The following is a 20,803-nucleotide window of genomic DNA, read 5'->3' as shown; positions in this document are numbered from 1 at the left end:
GAGGGGGAGGGGAGGGGGAGGGGAGGAGGGAGGGGAGGAGGGAGGGGGAGGGGAGGAGGGAGGAGGGAGGAGGGGAGGGGAGGGGGAGGGGAGGGGAGGGGAGGGGGAGGGAGGGGGAGGGAGGGGAGGAGGGAGGGGAGGAGGGAGGAGGAGGAGGAGGAGGGAGGAGGAGGAGGGAGGGAGGAGGAGGAGGGAGGGGAGCAGGGAGGAGGGAGGGGAGGAGGGAGGGGAGGGGGAGGAGGGAGGAGGGAGGGGAGCAGGGAGGAGGGAGGGGAGGAGGGAGGGGAGGGGAGGAGGAGGAGGGAGGGGAGGAGGGAGGGAGGGGAGGAGGGAGGGGAGGAGGGAGGGGAGGGGAGGAGGGAGGGAGGGGAGGAGGGAGGGAGGGGAGGGGAAGGGGAGGGAAGGGGAAGAGATGAACCGAAGAGCAAACCGTGAAATAACAAGGACAGATGAGCGGGGTGGGGTGACGGCGCGAGGGAAGGCTGAAGCGCGAGGTCTAACGAAGAGGGTAGGGGCACAAATAATGATGCGTAGAAGGAAACAAAGGAAGGGAGGTGAAAAACGATGCGAAAGGGGATAGAAAGGCAAAAAAACAGGACAGATCACAGCTCACGAAGACCACACAGCCGCCATGACACCCCACTCGACTCACAAACAGCCAGCGGGGAGAGAGAGAGAAAGAAAGAGAAAGAGAGTTTTTGACTTTTATTATAAAAGTATAAAACATTTCTCAAAGCAAATTTAAAGAGAAAAAATGTTGAGGCACCATTTGCGTGAGGTTCATAAAAGCATTAACACATGAGAATCAAGTGCCATTCTTTAAGTACAGGTGCTCAAACAGAGTCAGAAAAACAATGAAAGTTCAACGATCAATGATATTGTTGCAACTCACAAAAAAAATGTGAACTTCATTCTCAACACATTTACATAAGACACCACCACTGCACCATAAGTCTTCAAACACAGGAAGACTTCCCATGTTTACATGATATGCATGTTCTAGTTTTATACGAGCAGACACCATGCCTTTGAAACAAAAAAGTGCATTTTCATTTTTCTTATTCACCAATCTAGCTTTTCTGGTCTTATAAATTGCAAGCTTTGCAATTTCAAGTAAAAAATTTAAAAGCAAAAACACAGATTTGTGTCCAGTGTTGAAAGCGAGTCCATAAATAAAGATTGGAAAGGAAAAAACAATTTTGAATTTACAAAAAATGTCACTCAGGTACAGAAACAGAGGTGACAACCTGTTGCATTCAATAAACGCATGATTCAGATTTTCGATACTTATACAAAAGGGGCATGAATTGGACACAGAGGGGTTAAACTTCTGTAGTAAAACCTGTGTGGCCAGGGCTTGATGGACCAGTCTCCAATTTAAGTCTCCCATGCGACCAACGGTCAGAGATCTATACATCACCTTCCAATTGGGAGTAAGGAAAGTTCCTGCAAGTAAAGTCTCTTTCCAATGGTTTCTTAACGGTACCGTACAGCCCGGTAAACACACTTCTCGACAAATTCCATTTATTGTTTTTTTTTTCCCCATGACGTGGAACACACCAGACTCGTCACTGTTTGAAGAGAACACATCATGGTGTTTTGGGGCAGTGATTGAAAGTTCAGGAAAATTTTGGTGAAAATCAACTTCTTCGCTTTCCCCATTCCACCCAATATTTAAATGTATAAAAGTCTGGGTTACTATCCTCATGACCTCACCCACTACTCTCATTGAATGCAATCCAATTTCTTTAGAAACCGAGCCAGCAGGCAACCATCATTTCAAGGAAGGCTCCATAACATCTCACACTTTCTTTATTCCACTATTTGTGAAGTACTTTATGAAGGATCGGCTGGTAGATATTCCAGCAAATAATACGTTTTGGAATAGTGGCTCATGCACAAATTTCCTGGCATCATAGGAGATCTCTAGCCACTGCACTCCAAGAGCTTGCCAAGCATTCAGAAGAGATTGATGAAACGCAGGGAGCTGAGCTCCATCAACCTGCTTTCGGTCCATGAGGAAGAGTTCACGGTCATAGTCGAAACCACCTATTTGTCGAAGCAAGGTATTGGTGAGAGGACGCCAGAACACTACTTCACCATATAGTAGTTTTATTGCCATGAGTCGAAAAGCCATTATTCGACTCGGAATGTGCACAAAGATTTGGCCACCAGACATTCGTGGCCTGCACAATACATCTGGCTTGAGCCAGTGGTGGCCTCCCCAGAAAAATCAGACTCTTCTGAATGCTTGTGATCACAGCTTGAGGAGGCTGGAGTGCGCTGACCTTATGCCATATGGTTGGAAGTATTAGGTTATCAATAATATCATTACTTGCGCCTTAAGTGACAAGAACTGAAGCATTCCTTTCCACCTTGATAGTTTCTGCTTAATGTTGTCTCGGAACCCATCCCAATTCCTTTGCATACAACTCATAGTTCCTTCCTAAGTATTTAAACCCATCCGTTTTCCATAACATTCCTCCTGGAAGAGTTGGGAGAAGTGCACATGAGCGTGATGAGGAGAGTGTATTTGGGTGGAGCCAAAGAGCTACACTCTTGTTCCAATTTACTCGAGCTGATGAGGCAAGTTCAAATTTGGCAAGACAATGGGATAGCTCACTGACATCTTTTGGGTTTTTGACCAAAACACACAGGTCATCTGCATAAGCTGAAGTAACAATGTTCGGACTGTTTGACAAGGATAACCCAGACAATGAGGTGTGAAGGAGAGCCAGTAGGGGTTCAACACAAAGTGTGCACAATATGCCTGGCAGTGGACTACTCTGATGGATACCACGCTCTAAAGGAAAGGGATGACACAAACTATGATTTACTTTTAGCAGGCATGATGCATTTCTGTACAAAAGTTTTATACAGGATATGAATTTTTCCCCAAAACCTGCTCTTGCAAGGACCGCAAATAAGAACGAATGATCCACACTGTCAAAGGCTTTTTCCTGATCCAGGAGTAAAAGCCCTGTCACACCTTGAGGTTTTAGCAAGCGTATGGCAAGGTATCAAAATGTATGTAAAACGCTGGCATACGCTGAACTATTGATGTTTTTTTAAGTTTTGGGCATATAATAACGTGTTGGACGTATGCATAACGTATTAGTAATGTACACAGAACGTTTCAATCACATATAGATAACTTATACCAACGAATGCTGAGCGTGTTGTCGGCGTTCACAACCTATGCCCAACGATAGTCTAACTTATGCATAGCGCGGCAGCGTATCGCCGACGATCATGTGGCGTAGGCTATTCATAGGCTGCGGCTCGACGATTCAAATCATAACCGCACTAACTAGACATCGAAGTGTGAAGCCGCTGTCACACCTTGACGTTTTAGCCAGCGTATGCCGACATATGCTGACGTATGAAAAATTTGCCGAACCAAACTGGCACACGTCGAATACGTCATGGGTAAGTTTTGTATACGTTAAGAGCATGCTGGCATACGTTGTAGTATGCTGGCAGACATCGTAGTACACTGGCATACGTCGTCATACGCCGAGTACGTCGAGAAATTTTCAGCATGTTGAAAATTTCTCGACGTACTCGGCATATGATGCACGTTCCGCATACGCTGGCCATAAGTTGTAGGCACGTTACGCGATCGTTGACACACGTTACTTGTATGTTACTCATAAGTCGAAACACGTCAAGGTAATGGTTAGCATCAGTGTTCCAGACTCCCTGTTTTTTTTTTTTCGGTATGACGGTAATGTTGACACTTCGATTTCTTGTGCACTTATGATTTAAATCATTGAGCGGCAGCCTATTAATTATATTATATCATAACCGCACTAGAAATGGAAGTGTCAACATCACCGTCACACCGAAAAAAATAATAATAATAAAAAACAGGGAGTCTGGAACACTGACGCTAACCATTACCTTGACGTGTTTCGACTTATGAGTAACGTACAAGTAACGTGTGTCGATGTGTGTCAACGATCGCGTAACGTGCCGACAACACGTTACTCATAGGTTAGAAATAAGTTTCGGGTACGCTAAACATTACCTCGACATGTTTCGACTTATGAGTAACTTACAAGTAATGTGTGTCAACGTGTGTCAACGATCGCGTAACGTGCCTACAACTCATGGCCAAGCGTATGCAGAATGTGTGAGTCATACGCTGGCATACGTCGAAAAATTTCAAGCATGGAAAATTTGTCGAACACCTCGGCGTACTACGACGTATGCCAGCGTACTACGAAAAAAGCCAGCATACTACGATGTATGCCAGCATGCTCTTAACGTATACAAACTTACCCATAACGTATTCGACGTGTGCCAGCGTTTTAGCCAAATTTTGCTTACGTCAGGCATACGCTGGCTAAATCATCAAGGTGTGACAGGGCCTTTACAACCCAAAACCATGAGGTACAGTTTGACCGATGGCAATTAAATCTCGAACCAAAAAAAATACTGTCATAAACGGATCGATCAGGTATGCAATACGTTTGGTCATTTCCAATCAGGAGAGAGATGACATTTTTAAGACGCATTGCAAGCACTTTTGATACAATCTTATAATCAGCGTTTTGCAATGAAACAGGCCACCAGTTTGTAATCTGCTGCAAATCCTCTTTCTTTGGGAGGGACACAAAACCGCTCTCCTGCAGCTCAGGCGCAATTCACCCTGATCTAGGCTTTCAAGCAGGGTCTCCATTAGAGCAGGACCCAAAATGTTCCAAAAAGCTTTGTAGGATTCAGCAGGAAGTCTGTCAAGTCTGGGGGCTTTGCCATCCTCAAGCAGTTTTAATGCCGCATTGAGCCCCTCAAACGAAATGTCACATTCGAGTTGCTGTTGCTGTTCTTGAGAAAGGGATGGAAGAAGTTCAATCACCTCATTTATAATCGTTTTGTCCACAGTTCGCGGTGTAAACAGATTTGAGTAGAAATCCTGCATTGAGTGTTTAATGTCACTCTGGCAAGTCAGAACACCGTAAGGAGAGTGCAAACTGTGAATCTGCTGAGAGGTATTGACGGCCTTCTCAAGGTTGAAGAATTCCTTATTTGGAGTCTCCAGCTGAATTCTGCTCATTCGAAGATGAACCATTGCTCCAGCCACACGCTCTTTGACTAGTTCAGCCAGTAAAGTCTTTTTTTCCACCAACTGCTGATGGTGATCACTTCTACTGGATGCTCCAGCTTCTTGCTCATATTTAAGTACATCTTCTTTGAGAGCACTTATCAACCCAGATGCATTACAGGTGGTATGTGAGCAATATTCTTGACAGAAAATCCGAATTTGGGATTTTGTACAGTCCCACCACTGTCGAGTATTAGGAAAGGAACAATTTTGTTGTTCTAACTTCTTCCATACCAGTCGGGAGGCATTTTCAAACTGTACATCATGTAATAACTTAACATTGAAAGTCCAGTATGCACTGTTACAACAATAAAAGGGTGACATATATTCCATTACAATCATATGGTGATCAGAAAAGCCAGATGGATGTATGCTTGTTCTCTGAACCAGATTCACCATTCCCTGGTTTACATACAATCTGTGCAGTCGCCCCATGGGTATCTGGTTCTTTGAACAGCACACCCATGTATATTGACGGGTGTTGGGATTTTGCAGACACCAAACATCCCTAAATTTAAATTTTTGTACAAGTTTTGCCAAAAACCTTGTACTGGGTGAATGGGGCTCAGTATTCCTATCCAGTCGGGGTTGAGTGTGCAGTTATAATCCCCCCCCCATACAAATTAAATTAGTCAAGTCAACAGTGTTTAGAAAACCTGCTAACTTTGGAAGGAATATAATCCTTTCAGTGCTGTTGCTGGGGTAATACCCATCAATAATACCATTTTTTTGATTACTGGTTATCAATTCCACAGCAATTAAGAATCCTTTACAGACCACCCTACAAGAAATCTCCGAGGGTTGGATTCTAGGGAGCACAATAATTGCCACACCTGCCTCAGCATCCTTAAAGGCAGTGGAGAAAAAAAGGCAACCTTTAAAAACCCTGCGCCACTCGTCCTCACAAGGTTAGTTGGTGTGTGTCTCTTGTAACATTAGAATATCAATTTTTTTCTTTCTTAAACATCTGCAACACCTCGAGGCGACTTACACAGCTGCGGCCTCCATTTATGTTGAGGGATGCTACCTTCATTTATTTATTTTTAGAACCTACTACTATTACTCTTCTTGGAGTTCTTTTCCGGCCTTAGTGGCACACTTCCTCAACCACTGGAATTGAGGTTCTGAGATCCTGACTTGCTGAGGTTCATGAATCATATTTTTCGCAGTTTTTAGAAAGGCGTGGAGATTCTGGAAAAAATCGCGAATTCTCACATGCCTTTTCCTGAAGGTTTCATTTAAAAACTTAAGAATTTCATCTTCTGTTACCATGGTGTCTCCATCGTCCTCTTGGGCAAAACACCCACTAACTGACAGGGTAGAAGAGGTACCATCGAAGTCAGCCTCATCATCTCTGTCATTCTCTTCCTGATCCAAACTTTTTTCTTAGGCACAAATCTCCATAGAATTTGAACCATCGATCTTTCCATTCCCATTTAGCTGCCCACTATCACATGCAGCTTCCTTCTTACCATCCCTTGCATTTTGTTCCACAAGGGTAGGATTGCAGATTTCCTCTGAGGGACTTTCCGGCTTATCTGCCTTGTCATCACAAACACACACCTTTGCGCACACCTCAGTGATAAATTCCTTTTTATCACTGCAGACACCAAAAAATATCAGAATCCCCACTTGTAGCCTCCTGAGAGGCAAGAGTATTCTCAATGTCTACATCACACTCAAACAACTCGGGCAATTCAGCGAGTGGTGTAAATGAATTAGTCAGAGTTATAATCGGTTCTAGTTCAATTCCGAGTCCCAAAGAGGGATTCTCCATAAGAGATGCATCCCGCAAGTTCGGCACATCTGACACAACGAGTATCTTACTTTGTGATGTCTCTGTCTCATTGACGACTGGACACAAACGTTTTTGCCCTTTTTTACGAGACTGTCACGAACCCCTCCATGTCGTCATCCGTACAGTCCTATACAGTGGAGGTCGAGGAACTAACCACTTCTGGTTTATTGGAAGGTTGAGAGGAGGGATCTACTGTTTGCCACTCACCAATATGTGGTGGGGATGGTTCTACCATTTCACACCCCCCAGTAAGTGGTGGGGGGGGGAGGGGTATGCTGCTTCCCACTCACGATCAGGTGGTGAAGATGATTCTCCCCTTTCACCCACCCCATGACATGATCTACAATCTCCTGTCCTTGATTTTCTGATGATCTCATCAAACTGGGACAGGAGTTCTTCACATGACCGTACGCTCCACAATGATAACACGCCATGACATCCGTGGAGACATGCATTCTACACACATGACTGTTAATTTTTGCATGTATAACTACGTTTAAACTTTGCTCATTTTCAGGCAATATCATGTTCAGTACCCTTTTAAAAGTCATCACGTGTTTAAATTCTCCACTTCCTGAGTGTATCGGCACCATCGTGATTTTTGATATGATCGTACCAAACTTACTCAATTGAGCACACAAATCATCATTCCGGATGAAAGGTGGAGCATCAGACATGTTCACCTCAACCGCAGGTGTGTCTAATGGGGAAACAAGGAGAAACAGGTCGGGGTATACGGCAAGGCCTTGCTCCACAACGGAGGTTACCATGTGCACCTCGGAAACGCACACAACCACCTTCTTGTTCATTCGAGAGGCTGCACGGATGTTGTGTAAACCAACGATTTTACCTATTGCCAGAAACAAGTCCTCAATCTTTCCCTCCCTCAGGGGATCACACACACGAGCCCATTCTTACGAAAAAGTGACTCGTATATGCTATGATTCAAACGAACGTTTGCCATAGATAAAAGTAATTTTTGCAGAAGAAAAGAGTTTAGATCAAGAAAAGAAACCTACCACAAGCGGCGCCAGCAATTGGAGGAAAAATGAAAGTAATAATAATAATAATAATAATAATTATAATATGACAAGGTCCAAGAATCGTTTAAGGCAGCCAAAAGCGTTGGCTAAATCTAGCAAACACGTCAGATGGAACACAGGCCTCAAAACCGGGAGGTTCTGAAAAACACCCAAACACCACCTACCGTGTGCGCTCTCTTTCTCTTGCTCAATAGATGAGACAAAACAAGGAGAAAAGGGGTAAAGAGAAACGAAAACCAAAACATTTAGACAATAAGCAGAGAGAAAGGAGAAGCAACACAGGCTCCACATGTACCGCCAGAGACTGAGCAACAGCACCCTGCGAATGCATGTGCATGCCAAGCGAACAACATCTGTGCAAAGTGGGAGGAGAGAGAGGGAAAGGGAGAGAGGGAGAAAGGGAGAGAGAGATAGAGAGATATAGAGAGAGATAGAGATAGAGATAGAGATAGAGATAGAGATAGAGATAGAGATAGAGATAGAGATAGAGATAGAGATAGAGATAGAGATAGAGATAGAGATAGAGATAGAGAGAGAGAGAGAGAGAAAGATAAAGATATATAGATATGCTTTATGAACAATACACACACACACACACACACACACACACACACACACACACACACACACACACACACACACACACACACACACACACACACACACACACACACACACACACACACACACACACACACTTGACTCATATCATCATATCAACAACCCAAAAACCATGAGTAGCTTTCACTGAAAAACAATGTTGCATTTACATAGATGTTTCAGGGATATGTTCACAAACCTTAATCTTAAAAAAAACAGCTGCGTGTGATGGTGGAAAAAAAAATTGGCTCGGTAATTTAGATAACACTAATATGGCAAATGGCTCGGAAATCGGTGTCATTTCAAAACAACTCGCTCAGGGTGATGGAGCATGGACCACTCACTCAGGGTGATGGAGCACGTAGCATTGGCTCAGGGCAATGGAGCATGGACCACTCACTCAGGGTGATGGAGCAGGAACCACACACTCAGGGTGACGGAGCACGAACCACTCACTCTGGGTGACCGAGCACGAACCACTCACTCTGGGTGACGGAGCACGAACCACTCACTCAGGGTGACGTGGCGGGCAAAAGCGTCTGCAGTGAGTGAACAATTCGCGAAGGTCTTAGCGCTGTTCCACGATCAACTGCAAGGCATTTGGCAAGTGGTTTAAGCACTCATGCAAGCACTCCAATTAAATGGTTGATAAGGAACGGTTGGCCAGGCTGTTGCAGCATATCATATAAGATCCCTTTAACGTTAAAGCCAGTCTTCACAGCACACAGAGCAGTTCATGAAATAAAAATGTATTCGTTCAAATAATGACTTTATCCACAAAAGAGTTGCAGCTTAATGCAGAACAACCCTGGAGACATTACAAAATCCAATCTTCCGTTAAATAAACATTGCAGATAATCCATCATCTTGCTTGCTCATGTGTACTTGCGTCACGTGATACATCAGGTTGTGGTCCAAGTAAACGTTTTAATTTTTTATTTAAACGTCCGTTTTTTTGCTTTTTTTTTTTTACCAGATTTGCTTTGATTCCCTGTAGAGCACCTCGTGAAACCTCTGAAAATATAGACACAAGTAATATAGGAAATGAGGGTTCTGAGCCACCTTGTGCTCGGAGGGCTCTAGAGCTTTGGGAATGCTCCCAGATCCATACCTTTTGAGATCATTATAGGTGTCTTGAGGTAATGGAGGTATGACTTGAACCACTGAGATTTCCATTTAGACGTTGGTATTTTCCTTAGTCTACCCATTTTGCATGGCTACAATGGAAGAGCATAGCGCAGCAGCAAGCGAAGACCTTCAATGGCCAAAGAGCAAAGACTTCAACCACCAGAGAGGTGCCTTTAGGAAAGCGCAACAGCCAACCAAGTGGTGAGACCTGCCCCGAGGGGTATACAGGATCAGGGAGAAGAAAACTATTGAGACGCGTATCAGGCCAAGCATGATCCTAGTTCTCGAGAACCAGGAGAGGGAGCACGCCCGAGTGTGGACACCCCAACATCGATGAAAGGAGTTGACAAGGGCTCCAGGGATCAACTTTATATTGACCGAAAGGCTAGTACCCAGCAAAAAAGATGAAAGTCGCTGCTTCTACAGCTTCCAGCTCTTGCAGCTTCACTAACGCAAAGCAAAAAGTCGTATCCAGCACAGTTGAACGTGCACCATGTGTACCTTGTTGTACCAAAAGGGGTTCTGGCTCTGTGACCCATCTCCTACCTTTTATGGAGAGGTGATATATAGATACTATGTCTAAGCCAACGATGAATGAAAAGCTCAACAACCAGGTCATCTACGAAGTACGCCAAGGGATTAGGGAATGCAAGAATAAGAAAAGGAACCTTTTTCGTGCCCTACAGGCAGGTGATAGGCAGTGCCCTACAGGCAGTGCCATACTGCACGGAATGCGGACATATAGGTCTTGCTTAGCAAGCAGGGTGATGACAATACCAGGATTAACCTGCTTCTTATTGAGAAGGCCAGGAAGTGTTAATTGTTTTCACTATCAGACATATCTGGATATTCACTATCAGACATATCTGGATTTTCACTATCAGAAATATCGAACAAAATTTCATCCATTTCACTATCAGACATATTGGCAGTGGCACTCAAAATTTCATCCATTTCATCATACAAACTTTCCAAGCTGTTGTATGAATATAGGCTCACAGCATCCCGATAAGACAAATCTCGAGCAGGATAATCGGATGTCTTCTTATTGCAATCCATTACAAACGATGGTGACCTATTGCGATCCATTGCAGTATTTACTTAGCAATTTTCTTTTTCCATGACATTGACTTCTTGCAGTGCATTACTTACGTAATACCACCAAGATCTCCCATGTAGACATTGGCATTTTCCTTTATATTTCCCATTAAACATGGTTACCATGGACCAGTACATTGAACTAGCAAACTAGCGCTTGCAGAGATGCAGATACAGGAACCTCCCCAAAGTGCTGTGCAGAGAATTTTGGATGAGCCTATTCCAGAAGCAGTGAAAAAGCACCTGCTTTAAACTGTGGTGTCGTGACAGAGTGCGATGCGCAACCTGCGATGCGCTCTTCGCGATGCGCTCCTCGCGATGCACTCCTCCGGACCCTTGCCCGGCGTAGACCTCGAACTGCGTGGGGTGCGCTGAGTTATTCGCTGCCGATCCGAACCCAACCACTCTGCACACGCCGATCCGAACAGACTCGTCGCCAACTGTGGTGTCGTGACAGAGGTGCTCCAAGGCAGACACGAGCGAGGGAACAGTACAACCCTGCTTTATTGCCACGAGCGATGCACTCTACAAGCCACACAACCTCCAGGCTCCGCAGGCCACAACGGCTACAGCAACTATGACAACGCCTCAGGCGGCGCGCACTCCTATATCCCGTGCAAGAACGTGACCACTCTAAAACAACTCCTCCACCACACTCCCCACATCATGCCCTGCCCCCGCAGGCCCGCTACACCACATAAACCACTGCTTTCAATGAAATACTGACCTTCTGCTCCACCTCGAAAGAGGAAGCAGACAAAGCGGAAGGCCATTCTGGGAAGGTTTGATCCCATACCACTCCAGAAAACCCAGACAGCAGATAGCTACCAAAAAGACATTCTCGAGCTGTTCAAACACGAGGAACAAAAAAGGTGACCTCACATTCAAAAAGAACCCCTGGGCCATTGGACATTTTCTGCAAGAGTAGGAGATCGATGTTCCAAAGTTTCACTGACTAGAGGCTGACCCTAAATCCTTCCTGGAAAGTGTGCACTCCCAGATTCACCAGAAACTGGTGGAAGAGATCCTCACCTTGAAGGGGGTTAAATTTCAGCTTGCTTTAAAGGTTCTATTCTGGAAGGGAAAGATTGACAAGGAGTGAGTGTATATGCCTGCAGTGTTCCAGCACAAGCAGGAGGCCATCTTACAGGCCCATGAGATTGATGGTGCACTTAGCACGGCTTTCCCATACACCCTGGAGACCCTTGAAAAGTGGACGTGTCACGGCTCTGGCTGGGAGGTTGACAGAGTGGAACTTCTGTGGCTAGACATCGCTCGTTACTAGCCTCTGAGGGGTGGCTCTTATATCCCACTGCCAGCAGCTCTCAGAAACAAGAAAGCAGTGGTCAATATGAAGAACGAGGATGACCATTTCCTCAATTGGGTCCTCTGGTCCTCCCTGTTCCCATTGGACCAGAGGCAACATGCATACAGACCCACCAAACACCCCACAGAAGACGGCCTGTACTTCACAGGAGTTGATGTTCCCACACCGCTATCACAGATCAAACAGGTAGAAAGTCAGAATAACCTGGCTCTGAATGTATTTGGCTGGGACAAGGACGTGATTGTCTACAGGCTTAGCAAGCAACATAAGACATCTCCAGAATCAACCTGCTGCTAATTGAGAAGGATGGGAAGTCACACTATACCTAGGTTAAAGACCTGAACCATCTGCTCTCTGATCAGAGCAAGTATAGGGAGCTAAAGCACTTCTGTGAGAGGTGCCTACATGGGTACTCTCACGAGGAGCTGCTGGAAGCACATAGACCAGAATGTAAGGGCATAGGACAAACCGCTATGAGGGTAGAGATGTCAGAGGAGGAGAAAAACATGATCTTGTTTCAGAACTGGCACAAGCAGCAACCAGCTCCCTTCATCATTTATGCTGACTTTGAGGCCCTTACCACCAACATTGATGGGCCAGAGCTCAAGCCTGACCAGAGCAACACGCAGAAGACGCAAGAGCATGAGGATTGTGGCTACCGATACATCGTGGTAAGGTGTGATGGTCAAACAGAGCCTCCAGTGGTCTACGGGGGTCCAGACGCAGCGGAACACTTCCTCAATGCTATTCAGAAGGAGCGGAGTCACATTAAATATATGCTCAGCAGCCCTAAGCATTTGAGAATGACACCCCAAGACTGGAACATATACAGCACCAGCATCAACTGCCACGGATGTGATAAGCGTCTGATAGTTGCAGGGGGCAACGTGACTCAGTCCTCGATCACTGTCATATCACCGGAAAGTTTAGAGGGGCAGCCCACAGAAATTGCAACCTAATGCTGAGCATAAAACAGAAACAAATGATCACCCCTGTGGTCTTTCACAACTTGAGGGGCGATGACTCATGTATTCTGATGCAGGCTCTCAGCAAGCTGGAAGGTTCCATCAGCTGTACCCGTACAACATGGAAAAGTACATTTCATTCTTTCTCAAGTGTGATGTTACTAAGGAGGGGACTCAAGAAGGTGAAAAAAACTAAGAGCTCGTCATTTGAATTCCAGTTCATTGACAGTGCCCAGTTCCTCCTGGCTTCCTCAGACAAGCTTATCTGCAGTACAATTGCGGTATTTGAAGTGTGCCCAACCTGAAACAGAAAGAGCAAGGAGTCATCAATAAGGATTGGCAGTTTGTGTCTGGGTGTCTGAAATGTGGCAAAGAAAACTGCAAAAATATAGACCCTTCATGTTTATCCATCACTGCAAGGTATACACTAGCAAATGATGCATACCTACTTCCACGAAAAGGGGTGTACCCCTACGAATACATGGACTTCTTTGAGCAGTTCACAGATCCTCTTCCTGGATGGAGCCTGGCATTAGGATGACTACAGAGCTTCGCATGGAGGTGACCAGCGACTTTGAAAAGGATCTCTACAAGGTCATGAACAATTCTGTCTTCGGCAAGACGATGGAAAATATACGCAAGCATGTATACATTAAGCTGATCTGTGCCCATGAGGAGGACAAGCTGCGGCACCTAATCTCATGCCCAAGATTTGCATGGCAGAAGATATTTGATAATGACCTCGCCGCTCTTCACATGAATAAGAGCAGACTGCTGCTAAATCGACCTGTCTATGTGGGTATGAGCATCCTGGACATGTCCAAGCATCACATGTACGATTTCTACTACAACCAGCTGAAAGAGCAATATTGAGACCGATGCAACCTCCTCTACTCAGACACAGACTCTCTCCTCCTCGAGATCCAGACAGAGGATGTATATGCGGACATGGCCACACAGACAGAGCTCTACGGCATGAGTAACTACCCGAAAGATCACCCACCCCACAGCGATAAAAACAAGAAGGTGTTAGGCAAGATGAAGGACGAGTGCGCTGGACACCCCGTCACCAAGTACGTGGGGCTTTGCCCGAAGATGTATTCCATCCTCGAGGCCAGTGGGAAGGACATGCGGAAGGCTAAATGTGTGAAGTGTGTTGTAAAGAAGCACCTTAGCCATGAGCAGTAAAAACGAGAGCCTCTTTGACAGGAAAACCTTCAGGCATGGTATGGATATGCTGAGAAGCGAGTTACACCAGATCTATGGGAAACGGGTAAACAAGTTGTCTTTATCCCCCTTTGACTCCAAGCGGTGGATCGTGGAAAATGGTGTTGACGCTTGCATACGGGCACAAAGACGTTAATTATCTTCAAAAAGGGTGTTTTAATTAACCCAAACACCCAATTTTCACTCTTGCACTTCCTTGGAGTTTTCTTAGTGTGCACGCAAAGTTTCAGACTGCTAGGTTTTATGGTTTTGGAATAATGGACACACACACACACACACACACACACACACACACACACACACACACACACACACACACACACACACACACACACACACACACACACACACACACACACACATAGTTATTAGTATAGATTGAATTCAACCACCAATTATTTCTAAGTTCAAATTTGTTTCGTGGATTTTCACCTTTGTACGACATCTTTCTTGTCACTAGGCAATTTTTTTTTTCAACACAGCTCGAGGTCAACACAGAAGCCTAATTTCTAAAACTAGTGCGGGACCGTAGGTGCGTGCCTGTAGGTGCGGGCCCGTAGGGGCATGCCAGTAGGTGCAGCTTCGTTCCTTCGCTCTCGTAAACGATGACTGGATTGGGGCATTATTTCAATTAGATCGGACCAACCGTATCATAAATGGCCATAACTTGGGAAACACCTGGGAAACATACTCAGGTCCCCAGCGTCAATTGTGACATCAAATCAAACGAAGAAGAAGAATTGTGACGCCCCTCTCTCCCCCTCTCTCTCGCCCCCCTCTCTCTCGCCCCCCCTCTCTCTCGCCCCCTCTCTCTCTCGCCCCCTCTCTCTCTCGCCCCCTCTCTCTCGCCCCCTCTCTCTCGCCCCCTCTCTCTCTTTCACCCACCTCTCTCTCTCACCCCCTCTCTCTCCCCCTCCTCTCTCACCGCTCTCTCTCGCCCCTCTCTCGCCCTCCTCTCTCCCCCTCTCTCTCACCCACCTCTCTCCCTCCCCTCTCTGGCCCCCCTCTCTTTTGCCCCCCTCTCTCGCCCCCTCCCCCCCCTCCTCTCCCCCTCCTCTCTCGCCCCTCTCTCTCTGTAAATGTATTCACAAATGTCTACCAAGCACAACAATTAATTCAAACCTTGGGAAAAAACAGCTTTCAAACCCTTGGGAAACAGCTCTTTCCCTTGGGAAAATTCAAACCTTGGGATTCATTAATAATTTGAACAATTAATTCAAACCTTGGGGAAAAACAGCTTTCAAACCTTGGGAAACACTTGGGAAACAGCTGAAATGGATGAAGAATGATATCAAACCTTGAAAAGGCACATACTCAGGTCCCCAGCGTCAATTGTGACATCATCCAAACGAAGAAGAAGAAGAATTGTGACGTCAATCGTGCAAAAAATAAAAATAAAAAAATAATAAATAAACATTAATTGTGACGTCATTCGTGACGTCATAGCACCGTGTGTTGTCATTGGTAAACAGATAAATAGCGGTAACTTGGGAACCGCTTGTCCGATTAATATCAAACCTTGAAAAGGCACATACTCAGGTCCCCAGCGTCGATTGTGATGTCATACCAAACGAAGAAGAAGAAGAATTGTGACTTCAATCGTGCAAAAAAAATTAACATTCATTATGACGTCATTCGTGATGTCATGGCACCGTGTCTTGTCATTGGTTGAAAGATAAATGGATGTAACTTGGGAACCGCTTGTCCGATTAATATCAAACCTTGAAAAGGCACATCCGCGGGTCCCCAGCAATATTCCTGGCAAGTTTCAATCAGATCGGACCGGTGGTTGTCGAGAAATGGCGTCACAGACAGACAGACAAACACACACACAGACGTTGCTGGAATTATTTCTAAAATTGATAGATACGAGTGCATGCCCGTAGGTGAATGCCCGTACGTGCGTGGCCGTACGTGCAAACATCAACAAAAAAACTTTCAAACCGCGTGCCAGAAACAACAACCACACAGGCCGTTCCTTCGCTCTCGCGTTCTCGCGACAACCACACTTCCACACACAGAGTTAATTAATATCCAAATTAAAATCAAGTTTACGTCCCTGTCTTTGCTTGCCTTGACATTCACTGCCATGTAACCAGCATGGCCCGTGACGTCATCGTCGGCCGGCCGCGCACCGGCCTACGCAGCAACGTGTCATGTCATTGGTTGGTAAATAAATGGCCGCAGCAACATGTCATGTCATTGGTTGGAAAATAAATGGCCATAATTTGGGAAGGACTTGTCCGATTAATATCAAACCTTGAAAAGACACATCCTCAGGTCCCCAGCAATATAGCTGGCAAGTTTCAATGAGATCGGACGAGTGGTTGTCGAGAAACAGCGGTCACGCACGCACGCACGCACGCACACACACACACACACACACACACACACACACACACACACACACACACACACACACACACACACACACACACACACACACACACACACACACACACACTGCTAGAATTATAGATAGATTAAAATCAAGTTTACCTCCCTGTCTTTGCTTGCCATGACATTCGCTGCCATGCAACCGGCACGGCCCGTGACGTCACCGCCGGCCGGCCGCGCACCGGCATACGCAGCCACGCCTACGTAGCAACGTGTCATGTCATTGGTTGGTAAATAAATGGCCGCAGCAACGTGTCATGTCATTGGTTGGTAAATAAATGGCCATAACTTGGGAAGGACTTATCCGATTAATATCAAACCTTGTAAAGGCACATACTCAGGTCCCCAGCAATATAGCTGGCAAGTTTCAATGAGATCGGGCTAGTGATTGTCGAGCAACAGCGGTCACAGACACACACACAGACACACAGACACACAGACACAAAGACACAAAGACACACAGATTGCTGGAATTATAGATAGACTAGTGCGTGCCCGTAGGTGTGTGGCCGTATGTGCAAACAAACAAACAAACAAAAAACTTTCAAACCGCGTGCCAGAAACAACAACCACACATGCCGTTCCTTCGCTCTCACGTGCCCATACGTGCATGACCCTACTTACAAAAAAATAAAAATAGAAAAAACTTTCAAACCACGAGCCAGAAACGACAACCACACAGGCCTTTCCTTCACTCTCGCATGCCCGTACGTGCGTGGCTGTACGTGCAAACCAAAAAATAATAATAAAATAAAAAACTTTCAAACCGCGAGCCAGAAACAACCACACAGGCCGTTCCTTCGCTCTCGTAAACGACGACTGGATTGGGGCATTGTGTTTATGTATAAATGCGCATAAGAAATCGAGAAATTATTAGAATACAGTAAGTCATCACGATCCAGAAGTGGTGCGTGCCCGTATGGAATGTTCACATACATTCCACGAATTATTGCTTGCATTGAAGTAACAACTGCTGTGATACTTTCACACAGAGTTAATTAAAATCCAAATTAAAATCAAGTTTACCTCCCTGTCTTTGCTTGCCATGACATTCGCTGCCATTGACCATTGCCACTCCTACGCCACGGTAACTAAGGCACCAATCGATCCCCATCGTAACCGGCATGGCACGTGACGTCATCGTCGGCCGGCCGCGCACCGGCATACGCGAAGTTAAGTCCTGACTGTCCGGAAGTTCGGATATCGCAGTTACGATTATTCGCAATTTCGTTTTAATGGCCAATTATTCAATTAGCGCCAACGTATTTTGCCTTTTCGCAATGTCATCGCAAGGAAAAACACAAAGAGAAGAGAAGAGAGAGAGAGAGAGAGAGAAAAAAATCTTCCATAATTACAAAAAAAAAACCTTCCGTAAGTACAAAAAAAAACCTTTCGTAAGTCAAAAAAAACTTTCAAACAAACACACAGGCCGTTCCTTCGCTCTCGCAAACGACGACTGGATTGGGGCATTGTGATATCTATAAATGCGCATAAAAAATCGAGAAATTATTAGAATACAGTAAGTCATCACTATCCGGAAGTCCGTAAGTTGTAACCCGTAATGGGGAACGCGGCTGAGGTTCCCTCCCCATCGGCCACGCCTATGCAGCAACACGTCTTGTCATTGGTTGGTAAATAAATGGCCATAACTTGGGAACCACTCGTCCGATTAATATCAAACCTTGAAAATGCACATCCTCAGGTCCCCAGCAATATACCTGTCAAGTTTCAATTAGATCGGACCAGTGGTTGTCGAGAAACGGCGGTCACACACACACACACACACACACACACACACACACACACCATCAAGATCATGAGCTGGGAATCATGCATCATCGAGGATTCATCACACACACACACACACACACACACACACACACACACACACACACACACACACACACACACACACACACACACACACACACACACACAGCTGGAATTATAGATAGATGACCAAAAATTAAATGTATCACGATATCTCAAAAAGTTGTGGAGGAGTTATGACAAAACAAGGTGGATGAGTTGAATCGGTGACAAGAACAAGAGGATTGGATTTTTGGTTCGGATCCAGCCCATCAGTGGGATATAAAATGTGAACTGTTCCACCAGGCAGAGGTATGCACTTTACCGAATGCCGTTCTACTTTGTGCTGTTTTGCCAAGTTGTCACTCGATGAGTGATTTTTCATTTGTTTTTCTGTCTGTTTGGTTGTGAACAGCACATCTCAAAAAGTTATGGACTGAGCCGGACAAAACATGGTACAGGTTGCGTGTTTGACAAGGATGAATTGATTCGATTTTGGTGACGATCTGGATCCGGATACGGCTACTAGAATTTTTAGTGATTTTTCATGATTGAGAGATCGGACCAAAAATGATATAGTGTATAGCATGATATCTCAAAAAGTTGTGGACAGATTCGGACAAAACTTGTTGGACAGATTGCGTGTGTGGATCCGGAATCGGATTCGAGAATTTGGGTTACAAAATCAGTCGGTTACAAAACCTAAACTGTTAAGCCTGGCGGAGGTTTACACTCCATGGAATGTCATTCTTGTTCGCAATGAATTGTTGGTCTTGGCTGGAGAAAGGTGCGCATTTTTGCACAACTTTCAAGAATGGGGAAAAAAACACAATACACCAAGACTAATGGTAATATTTAAGTAATTGCTGACAGTGAGGGTTCTAATGTTTTGACTCCGTGAGATGATACAAATCTCATGTGTTCACGAATTTGGTGAGAAAACAGACATGTTGAGTCCATAGTGGATAGCTATCCAGTGCACTCAATTCTGCTGCCCTCTGCTGTCGTACCACCATGGCACCACCATCGGTTCAGGATATACCTTCCACATCACAGCAGATCAGAAGCAGATTTGTAAAAGCCCCAATGACGGATTGCCTTTCGAGCTGGCCCACTGATCATCCCACAGTGTGCGAGCATTTGCTGCAACTGTGAACCCCCCATAATGGCATGAGATCTCGATGGGAAAATCATGAGACCAACTGCAATCTTGTAATCAACCCTGTCGTTCTCTCCCAAGATGTCAACACCCAAATATTATCAGACGCTTCCATGAACTAAACAGTTGCCATATCTTTGCCGGGTATAAAAAATATATATATCTTTCAGATTGCAAACGACAGATTTCATGCAATAATTTTAAATGATGTTCCCATTACCTCTGCCACCGAAGGTGAAGGAGGTTATGTTTTAACCCCTCTTTGTCTGTCTGTTTGTCTGTCAGGTCAGGTATGGGAGCATGTGCCAGAACAGCGCGTCGCTGCCTCCACTTTCCGCCGGTACTCCAGGGGCCTCCGTCTGGCCTTCCCCCAAGCAGATGCCAGGCCCATCCCCATCTCCTTGAGATGCCGGTCAACCTGCTGCAACCACGAGGAATGTGGTTGGCCCATTGGCCTCCTCCACTCATGAGACTCCCTCGCTGAGAAAATCTGGTGAGCAGGATCAGCGTCAGGAAAACGAGCCACATGTCCATACAGCCGCAACTGATGCTCACGGACCATGCAGGTAACAAATCTCATCCGAGTCTCTCTCAGCAACCGCTCGTTAGACACAAAATCCGACCAGCGATAGTAAAGGATTCTCTGAAGAGACCTGGTACCAAAGGAATTAAGTCTCCGTCTCAGATCCTTGGTCAGAGTCCAAGTCTTGCATCCATAGAGCAAGACTGGAAGCACCAAGGACCTGAAGACTCGGACTTTCGTCCTCCCGCACAGGTACCGGCAGCGCCACACCCCATGATCCATTGAATCCATGACTCCCCAGGCCTGACCCAGACGTCTATTGACCTCTGACTCACAGCGAGCAGAGAAATGAATATCACTGCCAAGGTAAGTGAATCTCTCCACGACCTCAACATCCTCACCACAGACAGACACAGACACAGACAGGACAGCAGCATCCAAGATGTCATTGAAAGCCTAGATCTTAGTTTTGACCAGGAAACCCGTAATCCCAGCGGCTCCGACTCCTCATTCAGCACCTCGAGGGCCCCCAAAATGATATCTAAAGTCTCCACAAAGATGACTGCATCATCTGCGAAATCAAGGTCCGAGATCTTGATATTCCCAAACGATGCACCGCAGC

General features: G+C 45.6%; 1 protein-coding gene across 4 annotated transcripts in view; it reads right to left on the bottom strand.

Moving 5' to 3' along the window:
• The window catches only part of LOC147020212 (glutamate receptor-interacting protein 2-like), a 588,802-nt gene that overhangs the window by 554,964 nt on the left and 13,035 nt on the right, over window positions 1-20,803 (bottom strand). The window lies entirely within an intron of this gene.

This window comes from Eptatretus burgeri, chromosome 9 (genome assembly GCF_056783735.1).
Source record: "Eptatretus burgeri isolate ZD-2024b chromosome 9, Ebu_testis_v1, whole genome shotgun sequence".
Classification (NCBI taxonomy): Eukaryota; Metazoa; Chordata; class Myxini; order Myxiniformes; family Myxinidae; genus Eptatretus; species Eptatretus burgeri.
This window is presented reverse-complemented; position numbering and strand designations above follow the sequence as displayed.